Genomic DNA, 14,611 nt, shown 5'->3' with positions numbered 1-14,611 from the left:
CAACAGATAGGGACCATTTCTCATTGCATCATTCTCTTGCACCTTTTATCATTGGAGTGGACAGGGTTGAGTAGCAGTGGTGGGCAAGTGAGGTCACGTGGGGAAAGACTAGTTCAAGTTCAAGTGACTTTATTGTCATGTGTCACTGATAGGACAATGAAATTCTTGCTTTGCTTCAGCACAACAGAACATAGTAGGCATTGACTACAAAACAGATCAGTGTGTCCGTATACCATTATATAAATATATACACACATGAATAAATAAACTGATAAAGTGCAAATAACAGATAATGGGTTATTAATGATCCGAGTTTTGTCTGAGCCAAGGTTAATAGCCTGATGACTGTGGGGAAGTAGCTATTCCTGAACCTGGTCGTTGCAGTCTTCAGGCTCCTGAATAGTCAGTGATCTTCCACTTTACTTTAGAGATACAGCGTGGAAACAGGCCCTTCAGACCACCGAGTGTGCGCTGACCAGCGATTACCCCATACACTAACTTTGTCCTACATACTAGAGACAATTTACAATTTTACTGAAGCCAATTAACCTACAAACCTGTATGTCGTGGGAGGAAACAAGAGAGCACCCGGAGAAAACCCACACAGTCACAAGGAGAACGTACAAACTCCGTACGAACAGCACCTGTCGTCAGGATCAAGCATTATAAAAAAGGTGCAGGAGTACGCCATTCAGCTCTTCGAGCCAGCACTGCCATTCAACATGATCATGGCTGATCATCTTTCTTCACTGCCTGCTGTACCTGCAAGCTTACTTTCAGTGACTGATGTACAAGCACACCCAGGACTCGTTGCACTTTCTCTTTTTCAAAATTTGACATCATTCAGATTACCTCAGGCGAGGGAGTTCCCCAATTGGCACATTGTTGGACATAATACCAAGTAATCTGCCTATGAGGGAAGCCGCTTGTCCGAGATAACCTGTTGCCGGCCTTGATTTGTCCGCCTCCTTTCCGAGTTTTATTCCCCAATTGGCATCAGTTTGTTTGACCTGAACATCACCTATACTCCAGAGATGCTCTGACCTGCCGAGGGAAGCATTTTAAGCTTGTCCCAGATAACCTTTTGCCATGCTGGCCTTGATGAACCAACGTCCACCCTCCTTTCACAGTGCAACAAACCATATTATGTTTAAGCTGAAGACACAAGGACTGCAGAAAAAAAAGACATGTTGGGGCCTTAATCATATTTACTGCCAGATCAAGCTTGTGGACTAAACAGCATCTCACCGCTCTTTTTTTCTTGTGTTTCCATACTTCCAGCCCAGCAGACTGATATTTAAGGGATCACCCATCAATTGAAGGCTCAGGAGTGTTTTACTGTCATATGTACCAAAACGGAACACTAAAATTCTTACTTGCAGCGGCACAACCGATTTGTTAACACAGCACTCAATAGATATATTTGACAGCAAGTGTAAATCTCAGGGTAAATATCAAAAAGCCATCAAGAATTGCTGTCAAACATCAAGTGCAAAGGATGATGCTGAGATGAGATACAAGGAACAGCAGATGCTACAATCTTGGGCAAGACACAAAATGCTGGAGGCACGATGGCGCAGTGGTAGAGTTGCTGCCTGACAGCGCCAGAGACATGGGTTCAATCCTGACCATGAATGCTGTCTGTATGAAGTTTGAACGTTCTTTCTGTGACCATGTGTGCTTTCTATGGGTGCTCCAGTTTCCTCCCACACTCCAAAGCCTGACAGGTTTGTCGGTTAATTGGCTTTGGTAAAGATTGTAAATTGTCCCCCTGGTATATAAAATAGCGCTAGTGTATAGGGATCGCTGGTCGGTGCAGACTCGGTGGGCTGAAGGGAATTTTTTCCACACTGTATCTGGAAACTAAACTAAGCAGGTCAAGCAGCATCTGTGGAGGGAATGGACAGAGAATGTTTCAGAGCGGGACCCTCTTTGGAGTCATTATGTTGGGGGGGAGAGAAAGGTGGAGAAGGGAGGTGAGGGTGGGACAAAGTCTGGCAAGTTATAGTGGATAGAGGTGATGGAGGGTGTTGCTTAGACTATGTCATAGAGTCATAGAGCATAGAAACAGATGTGCGGAGTAAATGCTGAAATGAAGTTGCTTTAAAACGTATTCTGTAAAAGAGAAAGGTATCCAGTGCCCCGAGACCAAGGTATATATAGTATGTTACAGACCAAGTGTTGGTGAGTGGGATAGGTATAGGCAGGTACAAAGATCACCATAAACATGTAGAAAAGAGGTTGTGCAGATGCTGGTTTACAAAAAAACAGTGCTGGAGCGTTGATCAAATTAACTGGCAGAGGAAGGTTGAAGGATGGTCTTTAGTTAATACACAAAAGGACACAAAGTGCTGGTGTTACTCCAGTACTTTGTGTGGCTCTGGACACCAAAGACACGGTGGGACACGGTGAGCTGATGTGTCACATACTGGAGAAACAGGTTCCACAACCTCAGTCTGATGAAGGGTCCCGGCCCAAAATATCACCCGTCCTTTTTCTCCAGAGGTCTGCTGCCTGACCCGCTGGGTTACTCCAGCATTTGGTACAACTCTATCTTTGGTACAAACCAGCATTTGCAGTTCTTTGTTTCTACTCTATAACTTTTCAGTCTGACTACTACATTTTCTTGTATAATAACTTTTGATTCTGGGGGTATTATAAAAGCTGTTGACAGTTTTTAGCATGCATGTGGCAGGGCTGCCAACTCCCACTCATTGAGCGTTAGAATCACGCATTTGGCCAAATTCTCACGCTCTCACGCTGATCACAGAATTTCTCACGCTCTGTCGTGACAAATTCTGTAATCAACGAATATGTCAAAACTCATATCAACTGCATTGGTGTTGGAGAGCTGGGGCTGATGGAGAGATGGAAGCAAAAGCAGCGGTGGGGACAGATGCGGACGGGGAGCCGGGGGCTGGCGAGTCGCTCGCTGCAGCTCTGGCCATGGAGCAGCCTCAGTGCATAATCCCCTGGCCATCGGAAGCGTTGTGTCGCTGCCGTGAGTCTCTGTGCCGAATTCGCCCAGGTGACCGGCATGGTTCAGGCTGCGGCTCGCTGCATCCTGGAGGACAACCAGTGGCTGCTGGAAGTAAGTACCAAGCACTGGGTAGAAACGGTGGAAGATAGTGGCCTTCAAATGGGGATGGTTGGTGAAAGCATCCTGCTTGCCTGCCAGATTTTCACACTGTAACTGCAGGAAAAATGTTTCCGATGTTGGGGGAGTTCAGAACCAGAGGTCACAGTTTAAGAATAAAGGGTAGGCCAGTTAGGACTGAGATGAGGACAAACTTTCTTCATGCAGAGTTGTGAATCTGTGGAATTCTCTGCCACAGAAGGCAGTGCAGGCTAATTCACTGGATGTTTTCAAGAGAGTTACATTTAGCCCTTGGGGCTAGCAAAATCAAGGGATATGGGGAAAGAACAGGAATGAGGAACTGATTTCAGATAAACAGCCATGATCATATTGAATGGCAGTGCTGGCTCGAAGGGCCGAATGGCATATTCCTGCACCTATTTTCTATGTTCCTATGCTTTATTCTATGGCAATATAACTCGACCACTTGATTTTGAAGCATTCATGCATGGTGCAGGTATAATGTAGTCATAGAGTGATATATTAAAAATACTTCAAACGAAAAACATTGACATCATACCTACAATGCCCCTACCGTGGGGGGGGGGGGGGACATTTGACAGGCTCAATTGAAATTTCCCCAATCTCGTTGTTTTATTGATTGAACATGTAGATGAACATCCTCAAGGAGTGTAATCAGATGGAAACTGATTCAGATGCGACATTTAAGAGCTTGTTCAAAGAAGGGTTTTTTTTTTGAAGGAGCGACAGAGATACTTGCAGGGGAATGTGTGAGGAGGTTATTATTTGTATTTAATTTTAGCTTGAACCAGGACATCTGAATTCCAGGACATCTGATTCAAAGTTTAATATAGTAATTGTGCTGATACTGACTCCAACCAACCACTTTCCAGGTTTTATTTTTCTGATGCCATTTAAACTTCACTTGGATTTCAATCACTTCAATGTAAAACTAATTGGGAATGGGGAGCATTGGAACAAAAATTGCCCTTGTTACATATTAACTGTAATATAATTGTTGGTAGGTGCAATCAAAGCAACGATATTTTTTATCATTGTTGTGCTACGAATGCCACAGAAAATATTATGTACTCTCAAGATCACATTTAATAGAATCATATTGCTTAAATATATAGTTATTGGAGTTTGCATTTCAGAAAAGTTCCAGCTGCGAGGAAGACAGCAAAATACTGAAAATGACTTCAGGACAGTTTGTTAGGAAAATGAAGGAAATGGTAACAGAATACTTATACAGCTGAGTGAGTATAATTTTACGGATGAGATTGTGTTCAACCAATTGATGACTTGTTTGACAAAGTAACTAACGTTAGATAACAAGGAAGCCAATGGATGTAGCAAACATACAACAATACAGCACAGGTACAGGCCCTTCGGCCCACATAATTCTACTAATCCATTCTGCCCGCACGTGGTCTCCTGCATAATAATGCTGCTCCCATCTATATTTTTATCCATGGTGGATTCGGGTCAAGACCCTGCAGACTGTGTTCCGACCCGATACGGCACTTAACCATGTTCTTCAAAAGATGCTTGGAAAGGAACTGCAGATGTTGCTTTACACAGAAGACAGACACAAAATGATGGAGTAACTCAGTGGGACAGGCAGCATCTCTGGATAGAAGAAATGGGTAAGTTTCGGGTCGAGACCGTTCTTCAGTCTGAAAAAGGGTCTCGACCTGAAACGTACCCATTCCAACTCTCCAGAGATGCTGCTTGTCCCGCTGAGTTATTCCAGCTTTTTGTGTCTGACTTTGGAGATGCTGCCTGACCCTCTGAGTTACTCCAGCACTTTGTGCTCTAGGCAGAATTCCAGCATCTGTTATGCATTTCCTTCCAACTACATATCCATCCAATTAAATCATATACATCACGAACAGAGGTCCCAGCACTGATCCCTGCCACTACTAGTCACAGACCTCCAACCAGAATAACACCCTTGTATGTTTTTTTTTTAAAAATCTGGTATGTTTCGTTATCGACTATTAAAAAAAAACTAAACAGTAGCCTTGGGTCCTGACCAGAGAGGGCAAACAGAGAAGCTAAGAAAAGTGGCAAAGCAAACCTCAGGAATCCACATGCTGCCTGACAAAGCAAGTACTCAGTTCTTAACTATTAAATCACACCATTGAGTCGGTTACTCAAAATAAAAGAGAATGCGGTTTCACATGCCACCACTGCAAGAATCTTGAGTACATACTCAGTCAGTGAACAGTACAACCATTCAACATGCAGATTTTTTTTTCCTCAAACCCATTCATTTCCAGCCCAACAGTAGTTAAGTATAAATTGAATTCATTCTAAAGCATAAAAAATATATATTGTTAGTGAGACCAAACCTCAGACAGCGTCAAGATTTCAAAGTATTTTCTGAAACGCAGCAACTTATTTGAACAGCGTAAAATACTATCGCAATTAATGTCACAGATTGCAAATATAGTTACACGGAGTGTAAACATTTGCCTTCTTCACTGCATTTGTGCTTATACATGCACATGAATGTCAAGGGTTTGGTGAAGGAACAGCGAAGATTTGCACAAATGTACTAGGTTCATAAAAGGCTTTAAGTGCAGTGGGAAAAACTGTTTCCAAAGGCAAAACCCAGCTGACACAGAGTCAAACAAGAGACGCGAGGAACTGCAGCTGGAACGTTAAGCAAAACATAAGCTGCAATCAATCAGAAGGGTCCCGAGCTGAAACGTCGCCTATCCACTCTCTCCCCATATGCTGCCCGACCCGCTGAGTTCATCCAATTCACAGACACACACGGTCGGGGACCCGGCTGGGACCTCGCGGATCTGAGTCCAGGTCGGAACCATGTAGGCGGTAATGGTGAAGCCTCGCGGGTTGGCCCGCGGTCGATGGGAGACCACCGTGAGGGGGAGGGGGAAAACAATGGATACCCTGCGTTGGGGAACCTGGGGGGGGGGGGGGCACAAAAGGGGGAGCCGGCGTGCTTTGTAACGTTGTTAGCACCGTAGGTGGCCGCTATTTGTATACATTATTCTTTGCAAGCAAAGAATCTCACCGTGCCTAGTCACATGTGACAATAAAGTATTCCTATTCCGTTTTGCTCAGACTTAAACAGGTCGCCAGCAAAAATGGGATAAGAAAGTGGAAAAATGTTTGTCTTCCGAGTGAGATGCTGGAGTAACTCAGCATTTCTCAGGCAGTATCTCTGGCGAGAATGAATGGGCGACGTTTTCTGTCAAGCCCCTTCTTCAGACATTTCTTCTTACCTTTCTCCTAGTGAAAACTAATGCCATCAAATGTACCAAACATTTAGGAGGAAGTAGATTGAAAAAAAAAACCCAGGTATTTCCCAGCTATCGAGGGGGCTAGGTTCCAAAAGAATATGTTGCAATGTGGAAATATATAAAGATGCAGGTACAGAAAACCTTTAACTTTTGGGGGATTATTAACTAGTGAGGTTGGTAAATAGTTAGAGGCTGATCAACCAAGCACGGCTGCAGTGAATCCAAAGTAAACAACGTTTATTCTGACGCACTGGAATTTACAAGTCAGTCATCTAACAACTATTGCAGTCAAGATAGACACAAAATGCTGGAGTAACTCAGCAGGACAGGCAGCATTTCGGGATTGAACTAATGGGTGACGTTTCGAATAAAGACCCTTCTTCAGACTGAGTCTTGTCACCCAATTCTTCTATACAGAGATGCTGCCTGTCCAGCTGAGTTACCCCAGCATTTTGTGTCTATTTTCAATGTAAACCAGTATCTGCGGTTCCTTCCTAACTATTATCGTCAGATGGCGGAGTGCAGGTCTGTGTGTGCTTTGTTCTGACACTTAAATAGTCATGGTACAGAAAGATTATGGCCCTAACAAGGGCAAATAGGATTAACAGAGAAGGGTAGAAAGGTGATTATGGACGTGGATACAAGGAACTGCAGATGTTAACTGACAGAAGGACACAAATCACTTAAGTAACGCAGTAGGTCATGTGGCATCGCTGGAGAACATGGATAGGTGGAGTTTGGATCAAGATCCTTCTTCAGTCCCAACCCGAAGCATCACCCGTTGATGTTCTTAGAGGCGCTGCCTGACCCGCTGAGTTACACCAGTTCTTTGAATCCTTTCGTCTCATTATGGACGTAGTGGGCTGAAGGGCTTGCTTGGGCTCTACAAATCTATGACTACATACATTGTAGCTTGTTTAAGTTCAAAAGTTTCCCAGACTCTGCACTGAATTGTAGGGAGAGGTGGTGCAGGCTAGGACTCTATTCCATGGAGCGTAGGAGGATGAGGGGTGATCTTATAGAGATGTAACTTTAACCACACAAAGGGTGGTGGGTGTATGGAACAAGCTGCCAGAGGAGGTAGTTGAGGCTGGAACTATCGCATTTTAGAAACATTTAGATAGGTACATGGATAGGACAGGTTTGGAAGGCAGGTGGGACTAGTGTAGATGGGCTATCTTGGTCAGCTTGGGCAAGTTGGGCCTGTTTCCACACTGTATGACACAACGCAGCGCGGGGGCATTTATCGGGAGGTTGCACGTAGTCGAGGTTGCGACACGTGACCCGTACGGGGGTTGTCACACAACGTCAAACAGAGTACATGCGGTGAACTGCAGGTAAGCATTTACTATGGCTGTCAGCACAGCCGGCCCTTCTTCTGGCCCTGCATCCCTGGACTGGTTGCATGGGGGGGGGGGGGGGGGGGGGGGGGGCGGACCTCAGGCAGGGGGGGGGTGGGGGGGGGTGGGGGGGGGGGGGGGGGGGGGGGGGGGGGGGAAGGAAGAGGTTGGGGTGTCGGTGCAGCGCAGTCAGTGACTATGGGTGGGAAGAGGGAGCAGACCGTCACCAACTCTGCTTCGGCAGACCCCCCTCGCCCCGGCCCCGTGTGTGGGCGCTGCCAACCCACAGCCCGTGACAGTGTGGCCCACAGGGGGAGACGGGGCAGAGGGCCGCCGTGGCTGGACCGCGGTGACCCAGAGCGGAGAGTGGGGGCTGTCCCGAGGGATGCGCTCTTTCGGCCGCTTACACCTTGGGGCTCGGGTTCAGAACAAAGATACTGATACCTTCCTGCTTTCAATGACAGCACCCACAAATATTTATAGCGCAAAAAATGACAATTTTAACAGGTAACATAGAAACATAGGAAATAGGTGCAGGAGTAGGCCATTCGGCCCTTCGAGCCTGCACCGCCATTCAATATGATCATTGCTGATCATCCAACTCAGTATCCCGTACCTGCCTTCTCTCCATACTCCCTGATCCCTTTAGCCACAAGGGCCTCATCTAACTCCCTCTTAAATATAGCCACTGAACTGGCCTCAACTACCTTCAGTGGCAGAGAATTCCACAGATTCACCACTGTGTGTAAAAAAAAAATTATCATCTCAGTCCTAAAATACTTCCCCCTTATCCTTAAACTGTGACCCCTTGTTCTGGACTTCCCCAACATCAGGAACAATCTTCCTGCATCTAGCCTGTCCAACCACTTAAGAATTTTGTAAGTTTCTATAAGATCCCCCCTCAATCTACTAAATTCTAGCGAGTACAAGCCGAGTCTATCCAGTCTTTCTTCATATGAAAGTCCTGACATCCCAGGAATCATCTGGTGAACTTTCTCTGTATTCCCTCTATGGCAAGAATGTCTTTCCACAGATTAGGAGACCAAAACTGTACGCAATACTCCAGGTGTGGTCTCACCAAGACCCTGTAAAACTGCAGTAGAACCTCCCTGCTCCTATACTCAAATCCTTTTGCTATGAAAGCTAACATACCATTGGCTTTCTTCACTGCCACTGCCTAAGAAAGTACCTATTCGGTGTGTGAACAATGTGTGCCGAGTCAGCCATGTCCTCCACATAGATTGAGCTGCTCCGTGCATCACGCCCTTTGGCCCGATGACCTTAGGTGCAATCTCCCTATTGTCTTTCCGCTGACTGGTTAGCACACAGCAAAAGCTTTTCACTGTACCTCAGTACACGTGACAACAAACTGAACGGAACTAAACCGAGGATAGACACAAAATATTGAATTAACTCAGCGGGACAGGCAGCATCTCTGGAGAGAAGGAATGGGTGACGTTTTGGGTCGAGACCCTTCGTCATACATCCAGGGGGTACCCCGGACTCTGCATCGATACAGCGCGGCCATCCGGGGGTACCCCATACTCTGAATGGTGACAACGCAGTTGCAAGGGTATGGTCACAACGCAGTTGCCAGGGCGACCGGCGTCCAGGAGCTGTGTGGGGGGATCTGGCACCCCGGACAATGAATAGTCACCGCGCCCGGACTCTGTATGGTCACAACGCAGTTGCCAGGGCGACCGGCATCCAGGAGCTGGGTGGCGGGGGGGGTAACCTGCCACCCCGGACTCTGTATGGTCACAACGCAGTTGCATCCAGGAGCTGTGTGGAGGGGGGGTAAGCTGGCACCGGTGGTCCAACGCAGTTGGACCGGTGTTCAAGGGGGGGGGGGGGGGGGAAGAGCTGGAACCCCGGACAATGAATAGTCACCGCGCCGGCACCCCGGACTCGGTGTTCCGCAGGCGCGGTTGCCAGGGCGACCGGCGGGGCGGGGGCGGGGGCGGGCCCGAGCGCGAGCTTCGAACCTGCCTTTCCAACCGCCTCGCCTGAAGAGCGGCGTCGCCCGTCCCGTCCCGTCGCCTCGCCTCTCCTCCTCCTCCTCCTGCTGTTGCCGCTGCTGCTACTCCACCTCCACCACCTCCTCCTCCGGCTGGTCCGCCTCAGGTTTACACTCCGTCACTCTCCGCTGAATAGCTTTCCTTCCCCTTGACCGGGCGCTCTCGCTCTCGCTGCCCGTCAAACAACCGCAACTACCGCCGCCGCCGCCACAACCTAACTTGCTGCAAGGCCCGCCCCTCCTCCGCTCCATTGGCCGGCACCTTCCTGCCCCCGCGCCCGATTGGTCCTCACTCACATCAATCACACGACACCACCCCCCCCCCATTTGCGGTGACGTCAAGACCGGAAGTCATTTTCGATGATATCATTGTCTTTACATCATTGACTTTATGTCAAGGGTTTCAATTTTTTTGTGTTAAATCTTTTATTTGGATTTCAAGATTCAAGAGAGTTTATGGTCATGTGGCCCAGATAAGACAATGAAATTCTTGCTTTGCTTCAGCCCAACAGGATATTGTAGGCATATATACAGATAAGAGTCTGTACAAGACTCGGTTTGTACTCGCTAGAATTTAGGAGATTGAGAGGGGATCTTGTAGAAACTTACAAAATTCTTAAGTGGTTGTACAGACTAGATGCAGGAAGATTGTTCCCGATGTTGGGGAAGTCCAGAACAAGGGGCCACAGTTTAAGGATAAGAGGGAAATCTTTTAGGACCGAGATGAGGAAAACATTTTTCACACAGAGAGTGGTGAATCTGTGGAATTCTCTGCCACAGAAGGTAGTTGAGGCCAGTTCATTGGCTATATTTAAGAGAGTTAGATGTGGCCCTTGTGGCTAAAGGGATCAGGGGGTTAATGCATTTCGTTGTCTCTGTACTGTACACTGACAATGACAATTAAAATTGAATCTGAATCTGAGGGGGTATGGAGAGAAGGTAGGTGCAGGATACTGAGTTAGATGATCAGCCATGATCATATTGAATGGCGGTGCAGGCTCGAAGGGCCGAATGGCCTACTCCCACACCTAATTTCTATGTTTCTAAGTGTGTCCTTATACCATTGAATATATTTATACACACATACATAAATAAACAGATAAAGTGCAATGGGCTATTAATGTTCAGAGTTTAGTATGAGTTGAGTTTAATAGCTTGGATAGACAAAAGTGCCGGAGAAACTCAGCGGGTGCAGCAGCATCTATGGAGCGAAGGTAATAGGCGACGTTTCGGGCCGAAACCCTTCTTGTATGGCATGTTTTCCAGAGTTGGACATAAAATGCTGGAGTAACTGAGCGGGTCAGGCAGCATCTCTGGACAAAAAGAATAGGTGATGTTTCAGATTGGAATCTTTCTTCAGACTGAAAGTAGAGGTGGGGGGTGGGTGGGGTTTTAATAAACTGGAGGCGAGAAAAGGTCAGAACAAATCAGGGCCAACAACAAATGATCTCAGGGAGGGTGGAGCCAATAATGACCCCACAGATCGTTCCTGGCCTGTTGAGTTACTCCAGCATCTTGTGTCTTTGCAATGAAATTCTTACTTTAGTTTAGTTTAGAGATACAGAGCGGAAACAGGGCCTTCGGCCCACTGGGTCTGCGCCAACCAGCCATCCCCGTACATCTCGGAAAAAACCCACGCGGTCACGGGGAGAACCTACAAACTCCGTAGTCAGGATTGAACCCGGGTCTCCGGTGCTGAATTTGTTGTAAGGCAGCAACTCTACCACTGCCCCACCATGACCGCCTAACTTGCTGCAGCTTTACAAGCATGTTCACACAAAAGATAAATAAACAGGAAACAATAATAGAATAAGTTATTAGATATTACTGGTTAACTGACTGTAATAGTATGCCAAAGCACTTAGTGCTGCCTATACAAGATTGTTGCTGAGGTAGAGATGCGGTTAGGGTTGTGCATGTGTGGTTCACACGCCAGCATAGAAGGGGACTCGATACTTGGCATGAACAGGTGGTGGGGAGAGCCATGCCTCAGCATTCCAGCACTCCTACTTTAAGCACATTAAACACATATCCAATTATTTTGTTGGGGCCATCAAGTGGTGGGGCTATCAAGTGGTAGAGAGCCATACTATCTCTATGACAGAAACAGGACCTTCAGCCACAATAATGGCCAAACAACAATAGCCCCAACCCCCCACACCCCCCTCCATGTTAAACATCAAGAATCCTTCTCTATTAATCTCATTTACCAATATTGGCCCGCAGACTTGTGCCTTGAGTAGAGTAGATTCAAGTGATTGAGTAGATACTTTAGCAATTGAGTAACTTATACGTTTAATATACTTAGCAATGTGCCACCTTGAGTATTCTTGCCATATTAATATGTTAGGATAACGGCAATAAATGTGATGCAATAATATTGGTTCGGAGAAAGGGAAGAGCGATACTGTGTATATGGGGACACCATGTGGCCCTTGGTTATAACAGCAAACAGTCCCACCTTTAAGTATGATATTGCTGAATTGCTTTCGAAGGTTGGGGCATTGAGTATAAGAGTCAGGAAGTTATGCTATCGGTTTATAGAACTTTGATTAGGGCGTATTTGGAGTATTGCGCGCAGTTCTGGTCAACCCATTACAGGAGTGATGTGGAGTCTTTGGAAAGGGTGGAAAGGAGATTTCCTGGAATAATGGATACAAGGAACTCCAAGTGCTGCTCTCCAAAAAAGACACAGGCTGTTGGAGTAACTCAGCGGGTCAGGTAGTATCTCTGCCAAACGTGGGCAGGTGACATTTTCGGTCGTCACCTGCCCATGTCCTACAGATGCTACCTGCCCACAGATGCTACCCTTACCCGCTGAGTTACTCCAGCACTCTATGTATTTTTTCCCCAGAATGATGCCTAAATTAGGACGTATTAGCTACAGAGAGAGGTTGCATAGATTTGGATTGTTTTCCCTGGAATGCCGGAGAAATATTATCTGATAGAAATATATGAAATTGTGAGAAGCATAGATAGGGGAGAGTATCAGAATCATTTACCCAGGATGGAAAAATCAAATACGAGGGCCTGTCCCACAGGTGACTTTTTAGGCGACTACAGGAGACTATGCGGTCGCCACATGTTTGCGGGTGGTTGCCGGGGAGTCGCTTTCATGGTCGTAAGTAGTTCCCGCATTCTGGTCACCGTTAGTTTTTCAAGATGTTAGCGGCGACCAGAATGAAGCCTCCTTGGAGAATAGCGGGAATTCTTGTGCCGTAGGTGCAGTGGTAGTGTGTCGCCAGGAGGTCATAAGTTGTCGTAGGTTGTCGCCGGTGCTGATCGGTGAATTTCATTGGCTCAATGGGGAATAAAAAACGTAAACAGTAGTTTTTAGAAACAAGGATAACCAACCGTTAATGTCCGCCGAACTTCACAGCCGTGTATCTCTGGCTTCTTAAAAGTTTTCTCCACTCCTTTTTCGTGCCCCCATCTCCCCCCCCCCCTCTTTTAAAAGACTTGTGACCCTTCCAGAACACTGTGCTTGCACTGTCTTAAATACAACGCCAACCTTCCTGTTCATCGTGGTGTGTGTCTGTATCACATTAGCTTTGCACCGTGTGAATTTCACTCAAATAGCGCTTGCCCTGTCTGCTTCAATGTTCTCTTGCATCCTGGAATGGTCCAGGCAGCAACATCCCCTTACAGGCATCTCGTTGCACTGGAAGACAAACAGGTTTGGGGCAGCTTAAAGTGCGGCTTTCACCAAGTTGATGATTGTCCAGCAGTACTTGATGTTTTCCTTGCCATGTGTCTCTGGGAGCAGCCACCAGATAGGAGAGCCCCTCTGTTACTCAGCAAAATAAGTGCCATTGTTGTGGTGGTCACTTTTATTACATTGGGTGCACGCATAGAGTCTCTTGCCCAGAGTTGGGGAATTGAGAACCAGAGGGCATAGGTTTAAGGTGAAACATAGAAACATAGAAAATAGGTGCAGGAGTAGGCCATTCGGCCCTTCGAGCCTGCACCGCCATTCAATATGATCATGGCTGATCATCCAACTCAGTATCCTGTACCTGCCTTCTCTCCATACCCCCTGATCCCTTTAGCCACAAGGGCCACATCTAACTCCCTCTTAAATATAGCCAATGAACTGGTCTCAACTACCTTCTGTGGCAGAGAGTTCCAGAAACTCACCACTCTGCGTGAAGGGGGAAAGATTTTAGAGGAATCTGAGAGGTCACTTTTTCACACAAAGGGCGGTGGGTGCATGGAACGAGCTGCCGGAGGAGGTAGTTGAGGCAGGGACTATCCCAACGTTTAAGAAGCAATTAGACAGGTATATGGATAGGACAGGTTTAGAGGGCTATGGGCCAAATGTAGGCAAGTGGGACTACGTATAAATGGGTGTCATGGGCATGTTGGGTCGAAGGGCCTGCTTCCACACAGTGTTATGACCCCATGACTCTTTGAACTGAGTGACTTCTGAGGACATTTCAGAGGTCAGTGAAGAGTCAACCTCATTGCTGTGAGTCTGGAGTTACATATAAATTCAGTCTTGGAGGAGGCTGGAAGATATCCTTCCCATAAGGACATTAATGAACCAAATGGGTTCAGTTGTTTTGTCATCATGACTCAACTAACTGCCGTTGTTGATGCAAACTCACACGCTCATTTCAATCATTCTCCATGCCATTGAATTACGCTCACTACACTGTTAACTTAGTCATCATTCAACTGTGCCAATGCGCAGCTCTTCAACCTTTTGTCTCACACCTTCTGTTGTGGCCTTTGTCCAACCATCTGCCTATAAAAAAATCATTTCACCTGTATCAACCGATGACATGCCAGGTTTTGTCCTGCACTTGCTCTCTTATAGCTTTCTTCCCTCGACCCTCTCCAACAATCAGTCTGAAAAAGGGCCCCGTCCAGAACCATCACT

At 46.7% G+C, this 14,611-nt stretch overlaps 1 protein-coding gene across 2 annotated transcripts in view; it reads right to left on the bottom strand.

Annotated features, from left to right (window-relative positions):
• The window catches only part of pak1 (p21 protein (Cdc42/Rac)-activated kinase 1), a 155,128-nt gene extending 145,172 nt beyond the window's left edge, over positions 1–9,956 (bottom strand). Inside the window, exon 1 of one of the 2 annotated variants that reach the window (XM_055664811.1) lies at positions 9,698–9,956. The gene's annotated coding sequence lies outside the window, so the exon portion shown is untranslated. The remainder of the gene's footprint in view (positions 1–9,697) is intronic. The other variant, XM_055664810.1, reaches the window with a different exon arrangement.
• Between the last annotated feature and the right edge of the window lie 4,655 nt (positions 9,957–14,611).

The sequence above is a fragment of the Leucoraja erinacea genome, chromosome 45 (assembly GCF_028641065.1).
Source record: "Leucoraja erinacea ecotype New England chromosome 45, Leri_hhj_1, whole genome shotgun sequence".
NCBI classification, from domain to species: domain Eukaryota; kingdom Metazoa; phylum Chordata; class Chondrichthyes; order Rajiformes; family Rajidae; genus Leucoraja; species Leucoraja erinaceus.
Note: the sequence above shows the minus strand (reverse complement) of the source record. Positions and strands in the feature narration are given on the sequence as shown.